Source organism: Pinus tabuliformis, chromosome 4_2 (assembly GCF_031772625.1).
Source record: "Pinus tabuliformis cultivar Carrire ecotype Pingquan chromosome 4_2, CPIR1, whole genome shotgun sequence".
Classification (NCBI taxonomy): Eukaryota; Viridiplantae; Streptophyta; class Pinopsida; order Pinales; family Pinaceae; genus Pinus; species Pinus tabuliformis.
The window spans coordinates 508,531,055-508,540,148 of NC_142304.1; the positions used below are offsets into that span (position 1 = coordinate 508,531,055).

General features: G+C 37.2%; 1 pseudogene; it reads left to right on the forward strand.

The window, feature by feature from the left end:
• The first annotated feature begins 495 nt into the window (after positions 1 to 495).
• On the forward strand, positions 496 to 8,476 carry LOC149170229 (uncharacterized; annotated as a pseudogene).
• Positions 8,477 to 9,094: the final 618 nt, after the last annotated feature.

Below are 9,094 nucleotides of genomic sequence, written 5' to 3' on the forward strand. Positions count from 1 at the left end.
CCTTCACATGAAATCCTGTTCAGCCTATCTGCTGACATCCTCACACGACCTCGCATGAAATCCCATTCAACCTGTTCGCCCAATCCCTCACATGAAATCTTGTTCAACCAACTGCTTTCACCTGGTTCTGCAGCTAAGGTGCTTCAGCCCTTAGCTCCACCTGCACCTTCACCCTATGTTTCAGACCTCAAATTCCTAGCTCGAACTTCTTACTTGTAGAACGATTGAAGGTTGCTTGATTGATTTTCTCCAACTTCGCCCACATATATATATGGAAGCTCGCCCAACATGGGGGCATCGGTCTAGCCCAGCCGACCCATCATTTTGTCTCTTTGCCATTTTTCTCACATCGCCCAAGGTGAGGGCGCCCAGCCTCGGGATCACCCCACCATATAAACTCACTATCGCATACCCAACACTTAGCCATTTTCACATGCCTTCCCGTTTTCCTTCATTTGGTCCAGCTCGTCGCATCGTGCAGGCGTGCCCAACTCAATGGTTCCTCCAGATCATCACCGCTCACCTGCCGTGCACCTTTTTCCAAACGAACTACTACCCGGGGGCGTTATAGCCAGGGTGGGGTGGAGGCTGTCCGCAGCCCTCCGCCCCACCTCGGCGGCCCAACGACCTGTGGGGGTGGCAGGCCGTTGGGCCGCTAGGGTGGGGCGGAGGTTGTCCGCAGCCCACTACCCCACCCCGGCGGCCCAACGGCCTGCAGGGGTGGTAGGGCGATTCTTCACAGCCCTCTGCCCCACCCTGGAGGCCCAACGGCTTGCTGGGGTGGCGGGGCGATTCAAGAAAGAGAAAAAGAAAGGGTACAAATATAAATTGCTGATGCACAGACCTCTTAAAATTGGAGGATGTTGACATACTTGTTTATGAATTCAATTTAACAAAGAGAGGAACTCTTCGCTTCAAGACGATAGAGATTCTGAAAAGATTGTTACTAGAAGGAACAATGTTGAGATGGGAGTCTACTGAAACTAGTCGTAGATCCAAAATAATTTTGAAACCTGAAATGGTGGGCATGCATGTGGACTCAAATGGGGCACTAGTTGATGAAAGAGAAGAATATGGAACATCTTCGTCTGCATCCAGTCATTCATCTGAAGATGTGAATTCTGATGGTGTGCAAGAAAATATGAGTGATTTTGAATAATTGTCTAAGACAGTTTATATAACTGATGTTTGCATCGTATCTTGAAATAAAAATTTTGATTTCCATATGGTGTTAAATTAGAAGTTATGAGTCATTTTTATGTTGTTGGATTATATGTCTTAATTATGATGATTTTTATTGTTTAGAATATCTACAATGCAACATTAAATTAGAGATATAATGTATGTTTCATTCAATATACAAATAATGACATTTTGATTAATTTAGTCATGTAATTTGTTCATAATGTCATGGTTTTTTAATTTTATGGTTGAAAAAATTCCAATTTTTTGTATCTTTAATGTTATGGTTGAAAACAATTATAATTTTAGCAATCTTTAGTGTGAAGTTATTATATGTTTAACAACATGGATGAAAATTAATAGAATTTTAATGTATTTCAGATCCCACTATTTTATCTTTATCGTCATTACTAAAACATGTTGAATTTATACTTAGGAAAGAAAAATTTTATTCTACCAAAAAAATTAGTGTGTTTTTTTCCTCATAAATAGTTGTTTTTTTGCACATAAAAATTCGGTTTTACTAGCATTTTTTAAAAATGTTGAAAATTGACCCTAAAAAAAACTATCGTTCCAGTATCAACACTTTTCGTTTTCAGGGTGTTTTTTGCATGCAAATTTCGTTTTCATTGCCATTTTTAAAAAATGTTCAAAATTGACCCTAATAAAAAAAGCCATCGTTCCAATATACACACTTTTCATTTTTAGCATTGTTTTCGATGTTTTTTTGGGGTTTTTTGGCCAGAGTTCCCGTTTAAAAGTTTACATTTTTTTGGATGGAGGAGACAAATAAGTAGATACATGAATTTTTGAACCAATGGGTCATAAGGACAAGTTCTTCTCCATGTCGTTCACCTATCATGTTGGTGCCAAAAAAGGATGACACATGGAGGATATGCGTGGATTACGGAGCACTCAACAAAATAATGGTGAAGAATCAGTACTCTCTCCCTCGCTTTGATGATTTGTTAGATCAATTGAAAAATTCTATATATTTCACAAAATTGGACTTGCAAAATAGCTATCATTAGGTCAGGATCGCAGAATAGGATGTATGGAAGATTTCATTCAAAACCAAGTAGGAGTTTTTTAGTGGTTGGTAATGCCATTTGGACTATGCAATGCTTTGACTACATTCATGAGGGTGATGAATGATATTTTCAGGCCTTTTCTTGATTCTGTTTTACTTGTATATCTTTATGAAATTCTTGTTTACAATAGGACATGGGATGATCATGTGAGTCATGTTAAAAAGGTGCTTGATGTTTTGCAAAAAGAAAAATTGTATGTCAAAATTTGTAAGTGTGAGTTTAGGAAGACCTCTTTGGTTTACTTAGGTCACATTACTGGAGGTGGAAAATTGAAAATAGATCCTTTTAAAATTGATGTGATTGTAAAGTGGCCTAAACCCACCAATGTTATAGAGGTTCTTAGCTTTTTCAATATAATAAAATATTGGATAAGATTCATTTCCAAGTTCTCTATCATTGCAATACCCTTATATGCATTGATGAGTGTGAAGAAAACCTTTCAATGGGGAGGAAAGCAACATAAAGCCTTTGATACACTAAAATAGAAGATCAACACTACACTAGGTTTTTCCTTACCTAACCTCCAACAACCTTTTCAGATCGAGACTAATGCCAGTGCATACGCCATGGGAGAAGTATTGATGCAACAGAGGAAACATGAATGTTACCATTCAGAGACATTCTCCCAATCTATTGTGAACTATCCCACGTAAAAAAAGGATTTGTGTGCCTTGGTTCAAAGCATGAAAATGTGGAATCACTATTTGATTAACAAGGAGACCATCATTCACACCGATCACCAGCCCTTGCAGTACCTCCAGTCATAGACCAAGCTTTGACAAGCACATCATTTCAGATGGATGGGATTCCTTCAATAGTTTCACTTGGTAATAAAATACAAGAAGGGCACCAACAACAAAGTGGAAGATATGATTTCTCACCCTCCTAGTTCTACATCTATAGTTTTTCAAAATGCCTCTTATCTTTTGAAAGTTATGTTGAAAAATATGTTGATGATGATGATTTTAAGGATTTATCCAAAGCTGACTCATGGATGGCAGGTGGATAATTACCATTTGCAGGGAAAGCTATTGTATCACCTTGAAAAACTTTGTATCCCCACCAATGAAGGAAAACATGTAATCAGAGAGGCACATGCCTCTCTTGTGTTAGGTCATTTTGGTATATGGAAAACTTTGTGTCATTTTCATAGGTTGTGTTATTGGCCTCACATGAAAAATGTTGTGACTAGATATGTAAAGGGATTTGTGTCGTGTTCATTTAGCAAGCCCACTAATAGAAAATTGGGGCTCTACACACCACTCCTTGTTCTGGTTCATCCATGGAAATGTGTGTCAATGGATTTTGTAGGAATTTTTCCTTTGTCTAGGAGAGGTTATGACAGTTCTATGTTGTTGTGGATCGATTTAGCAAAATGTGTGTATTAATGCCTTGTAAAAATTAGGTCACTACAAAGAAGACTACTCATCTCTTCTTCCAATTTGTATAGTTCCAATTTCAAGGCCTTCCCACATCCATTGTGTCTGATCGAGACTCACGCTTGCTTGGAGAGTTTTGGACGTCTTTTTAGAGAATGATGGACACCAAGTTGAAGAGGGGTGCGCTATTTCATCTATAGACCGGTGGACAAAAAAAGGTTTTCAACCGCACAAGATACACTTACTCTAAGGCTATTGTGGAAAGAAACCCAAGTTGCCAGACGAGTAGCTTCCTTATGTACAACATGGATACAACCAGACAGTGCATTCATACACTCATATCTCATCGTTTGAGACATGCTTTGGTTATTTTCAAAAGGATCCCTTAGACATGGTCTTTGGGAGAGATGAAGATTCCAGTGGGAAAGATGACAGGGACAAACCATAGGAGTTCATTCATTGAATTCATATGATTCACTAGGAAGTGTAGAAGCTATTGGAGAAAACTCAAGCTCAATACAAACCCCGACATGACAAACACCGATTCGATCACCAATTCTAGGTTGGAGACAAAGTGTGGATCCACATCAACAATGACAAAATGAAAGGGGAAGGAAATAATTTGTGACCAATTCAATATGGCCCATTCATCATATTAGAGAAGATTGGAGACAATGCTTTTCATCTTGACTTGCAAGAATACATTCATATGTACTTAGTGGTGAATGTTGAAAACTTGAAGCTCTATGAACCTCCATTGATCATGGACACTGAAGAGGTTTGACAGGTTCCTACAGTGGATTATTTTTCACCTGAATACTTGGAAAATCTACAAGAGGATATCATTCTCAATAGGAAGACCAGGACTTCATGATGAGGTGATGTGGAGTACCTTTGTATTGGTTTCAAAGGAATGCATCCAAGTAAGGCTCGATGGATGGAAAAGGAGAAAGTGAGGGATAAATTCCCTCACTTTCCAATTGACTGATAAATATTTTGGTGGTCCAAAAGCTCATTAGTGGGGAGGAATGATCTGGGTGGATCTAAAAATAGAAGTGGCCTTGAAAATAGATCAAAAATCAAAGTCATCATATGGAAGTGAAACTAGAACCAGATCGTAGTGCTTGTCATCTTGATTCCAACGGTGTGAATGGAACTCAAATTTGAGTTCATATGTTCAAGTTATAGCTAGTCAAAGTTCTGGTCAAACTTGGCCAAGTGGAAGTCACTGACATGGGAAAAATCTATGAAGGGATGGCGCATGGAAAACGATGATCAGAACAACGAATTTTTCCCCTCCTTAATTTTCCTAATAACCCTTAATTTCCAGCAGAGAAATTTTGATTGATGGTTCTATAAAAAACAAAAAAATTATAAGTTTGGGGGCTGGGGGTGGGCTGCCACCCCTACTACCCCCCAACGGTCCTTGCCAACTACATTATATAATATATTTAAATAGGGTGGGTGGGCCACCCCTGGTGGACCTTCCCAAGCCCCATTGGAGCCACGATCGAATCACATTTAAAACAAAAAGATACAACATATAAACCAATTGTTGAACCTTATATGGATGCGATAGGATTTTAAATTGGAATTTCCCCCATGCTACTAACCAACGCCACCAATGGGCCAATGGCCCCACATTGGTGGCTCTGCCTAATTTTTAATATAACCTCTCATTTTCCATTCGAACCAGGTTGGTTGAGGAGCGGAGTGCGGAAATCAGAGTAGCCACAAGGGCCGAAAACATGAGTGAGGAATCTATTTTGATTGTGAGAATAATTTTAGCAAAATCACATAGAGAATTATTTGTCGACGCGTTTCAAACCAACTAGTGTGGTTCATTGTCTTGACGATGAACCACACTAGTTGGTTCGAAACGCGTTGACAAATGATTCTATATGTGATTTTGCCGAAATTATTCTCACAATCAAAGTATGGATCACAGAAGTCTAAACTCTTTAATCTATTTTTATGCTGAGAAAATTCCCTTGGGAGGCTAGAGGTGCTAGTGACAGAATTTGGAAATTTTATAGTTATTTTTTCACGTTTTCATGCCAGGAGTCCAACCATGCAATCTGTTTCTGTAGTTGAGGTTTCCATCTTCAGGCTACCATTATAAATGGAGGTATAAGGGTCATTTTTGTAAATTTGCTTGTAATTCATTTCTTTACTGCCATTTAATGAAAGAATACTTCCCCACTTTGAGCAGGGCCTAGAGATGTAGCCCACATTGGGTGAAATCGACTCGTTTGTGTGCCTTTGATCTCATGGTCTCTTTATGATTTCTTCTTCTTTTTCATGTGTTAAGTTACTCAGTTAACATGCTCTTTTATATGCAGTTTTGTATGCATCCTTGAAGATAAAATATCTAGATCAAGTTTTGTAATCATCATGCATCTATAAAGAATCAAATTTCATTCTAAAACCATGAATTTTCGATTGAATTACCTTGTTATCACCTTCATAGAAACTACTCATTTTGTCCCATATTTCTTTTGTAGTACTGTAATCCATTTGACTAGTTCTGATTCAAGTAGGCTGCATTCATAGCCTTGGCATTGCATGTAAATTTAATATTATGATCTTTAGTAATAATAAATGGAGGATTTTGATATTCTTCTTTTTTTGTGTCCCATCCATCTGCACTAAGAGATTGAATCAGTATTGTGGGAATTTAAATCTTTTTTTTCACAAAGTAAAAAATACATAAACACCAACAATCACTTTAAGAAACTAGACATACAAGAATCACATATGAAACATATGGATAACCCAATATTTTCTTCAATTGATTTTACAAAGGTAAGATTCAACTTGTTTTTACATTAATTGGTAGGCTTCAACCTACTTGCAAGCTTCAAACTCAATTTGTTGGTTTCTGAGGCTCCAACTTGAAGTAAGATACTACTCCCTAGTTTACAAGTTGCTACTAGAAGGCTCTACCACCCCTTAACTTATCAACTAGAACTTGTTGGATCTCGTTGGTTCGTCTTTCATTCCATTTTTAAACTCAAACCATGAAAGCCTCTCTTTTACAAAGTAAAATTTATTTATCTCTCAATTACACACTCTAATCACCAATGCAATCTCTGCTACTACATCAACATAGAATAACTTCATCAATATTCTTCTATAATCTATTGATCATCCTCCTTCTGCGAATTCAATCTCTTCTTATAAAGAATAAAAATTGATATTTTTATTTTTTTACTTTCTATTCAAGTTAAATTCTTAACTAGCACTTAACAACGGTTTTGATATCATTATATTCATGTTTTTCAACTTCTATTTACTAATCCTGATGTGGTCTAGTTTTCTTTAGTCTCTATGTGAAGTTATGAAATGAATTTGTGCACTTAGTTGTTGTTTAAACTACATTTTGGGACATGATAGAGTTTAGTTGGGTGTTTATCTACAATTCTAGTGTTAGACAACTGCTAAATATGGTATTTCTACCAAATACAATGCCAATTAGACAATTGTATGCTAACTTCACCAAGAGTTTGTGACAACGCCAGTTACCCTTTTCCATTTTATGGTAAACTAAATAAATTAAACATGGGCAGAGTCAAAGGGAGACTGATTCCAAGGATAAGGAGGATTACTGCTTGGGATATATATTATTTTTTTATAGCCATGGAGGCTGACAGGTGTCAAGTAAGGGAAAAAGGACTAGCTACACCATGGTTATTAGATTGCAAGATCCTGACAAGAAGGCACAAAACAAGGATGAGAGGGCTAAGAAAAAGAAAAAAAACAGGAAATAGGGAACTCGGTGGATCAGTCTGATTGGCTTACAATATTTATGCCAGAATGGAAATAATAAATAGAAGAAAGATGAATTGAGTAGGATAGTATAGGCTTTGGATACAATAGAGACTTGTGAAGGTAGAGGAAATAAAATATAGGGTAGGAAGAACCAAGTTGCACAGGAGCATTTCTAGAGAATATTAGAGAAAAATTCACAGACCATTAATGCAAGTAAGCTAGCTATTGAAGCTTAATCTAAAGCTTCCATTATAAAATATAAGTACCAAGATTCATGGTTTGAAGGATGATTCCTTGGAGGAAAATGAGATAGGTTCTACATGGTTAAAGCCCCCTTTGTAGACAAGCTTATTAGTCACCTATTAAATTCATGGGGATTTAAACAAGAGTGAATGCAACATGTATTACCTTGATTACATGTTAGGTGGGTTGTGAATCTACTTCCAAGAACCCCACAGAGATCATCCAATTGTTCAAATATGGAGGTATTCATAGTAAAACATAATCCTCTACGTTTAGGAAATTCATAAGATATTGGTCATAACAGACATACAAAAATATATCATCAATGGTTCTTGAGTTATTTTTCTTAATGAGAGACCTTAGGCTAGGTTGGGGAAGGGTGTCACCAATACCTGTGATATTTTTGAGAGAATCCTTTAGGATACGCTTAAGCTTTTCTCCATGGGCTGCAAGGCAGTAGGCATAATATGGAACCTCTGCAATATGCCATTTCTTCTACATCCTAAACAACAAGCTTACCTTGACTCTGACTCAACCCCTCATCTTACAAGAGACAGAAGACACACAAGGGTCTCCATGAATTCATAAATAAGGATTATAAGAATAGATTACACCTTGAAGCTAAGAATGATCATGAACATAATCACCATGAATATGGTGCTACAAGATAGTTGTGCTAGTAATTGGCATGACAATATATCACCTCCAATTCCACCCATGATAATCAACTACAGAACTGCAAGAAAGAGGAAATATATCCATTTCATAGCTACCTTGGGAGGTCTTATATATCCCACATATATATATTAGAATCCTTCTGTTAGTGTTGGTCTTGAAAGCCCTCCATCAGTGATCAAAGCTCTTTGCATTTTGCATTAGTAGGTGTCTCATTAGTGTCAAAGTTTGCATCCCGTTAGGCATGCCATAACCCTGATGGAGGAGCTGGTCTATTTATACCCCTCTTGGCTTTGCTGGATCAGGTCATATCAGTCATTGAGTTTTCAAGCTTATCTTGTTTTGTCTTAAGGTCAAAGGTCCTAGGTCTAGGGTTTTGGTCATTTGTCTCAGCAAGGTCATGTCTTTGAAAGTCCTTGAGTGCCTAGCAAGCCAGAGGGAGGATTGTAAACATGTTTCTTTGATATTTTCATCATGTACAGTTCATTTTTAACCTTGGATTTAAAAACTCTGTTTTTAAAGCCAAGGTCATGTTAAATTTTTGTAAAAAGAATAAATTTCCGAAAAGTCTTCAAAAAGGCAGCAATAACCCTGGTCCCCTTGCCACAGTCCCTCAGATGATCTACCTGCAAAAAGAATCATGTCAAAGCACTCAAAAAGTCAAATTCAGGATAAAGGAAACCAAAAAATCAGTGTTTAAAAAAAGTGTCAAAAATAAACTTTATAAAGTGGGTTTATGGATGAAATCTTTTC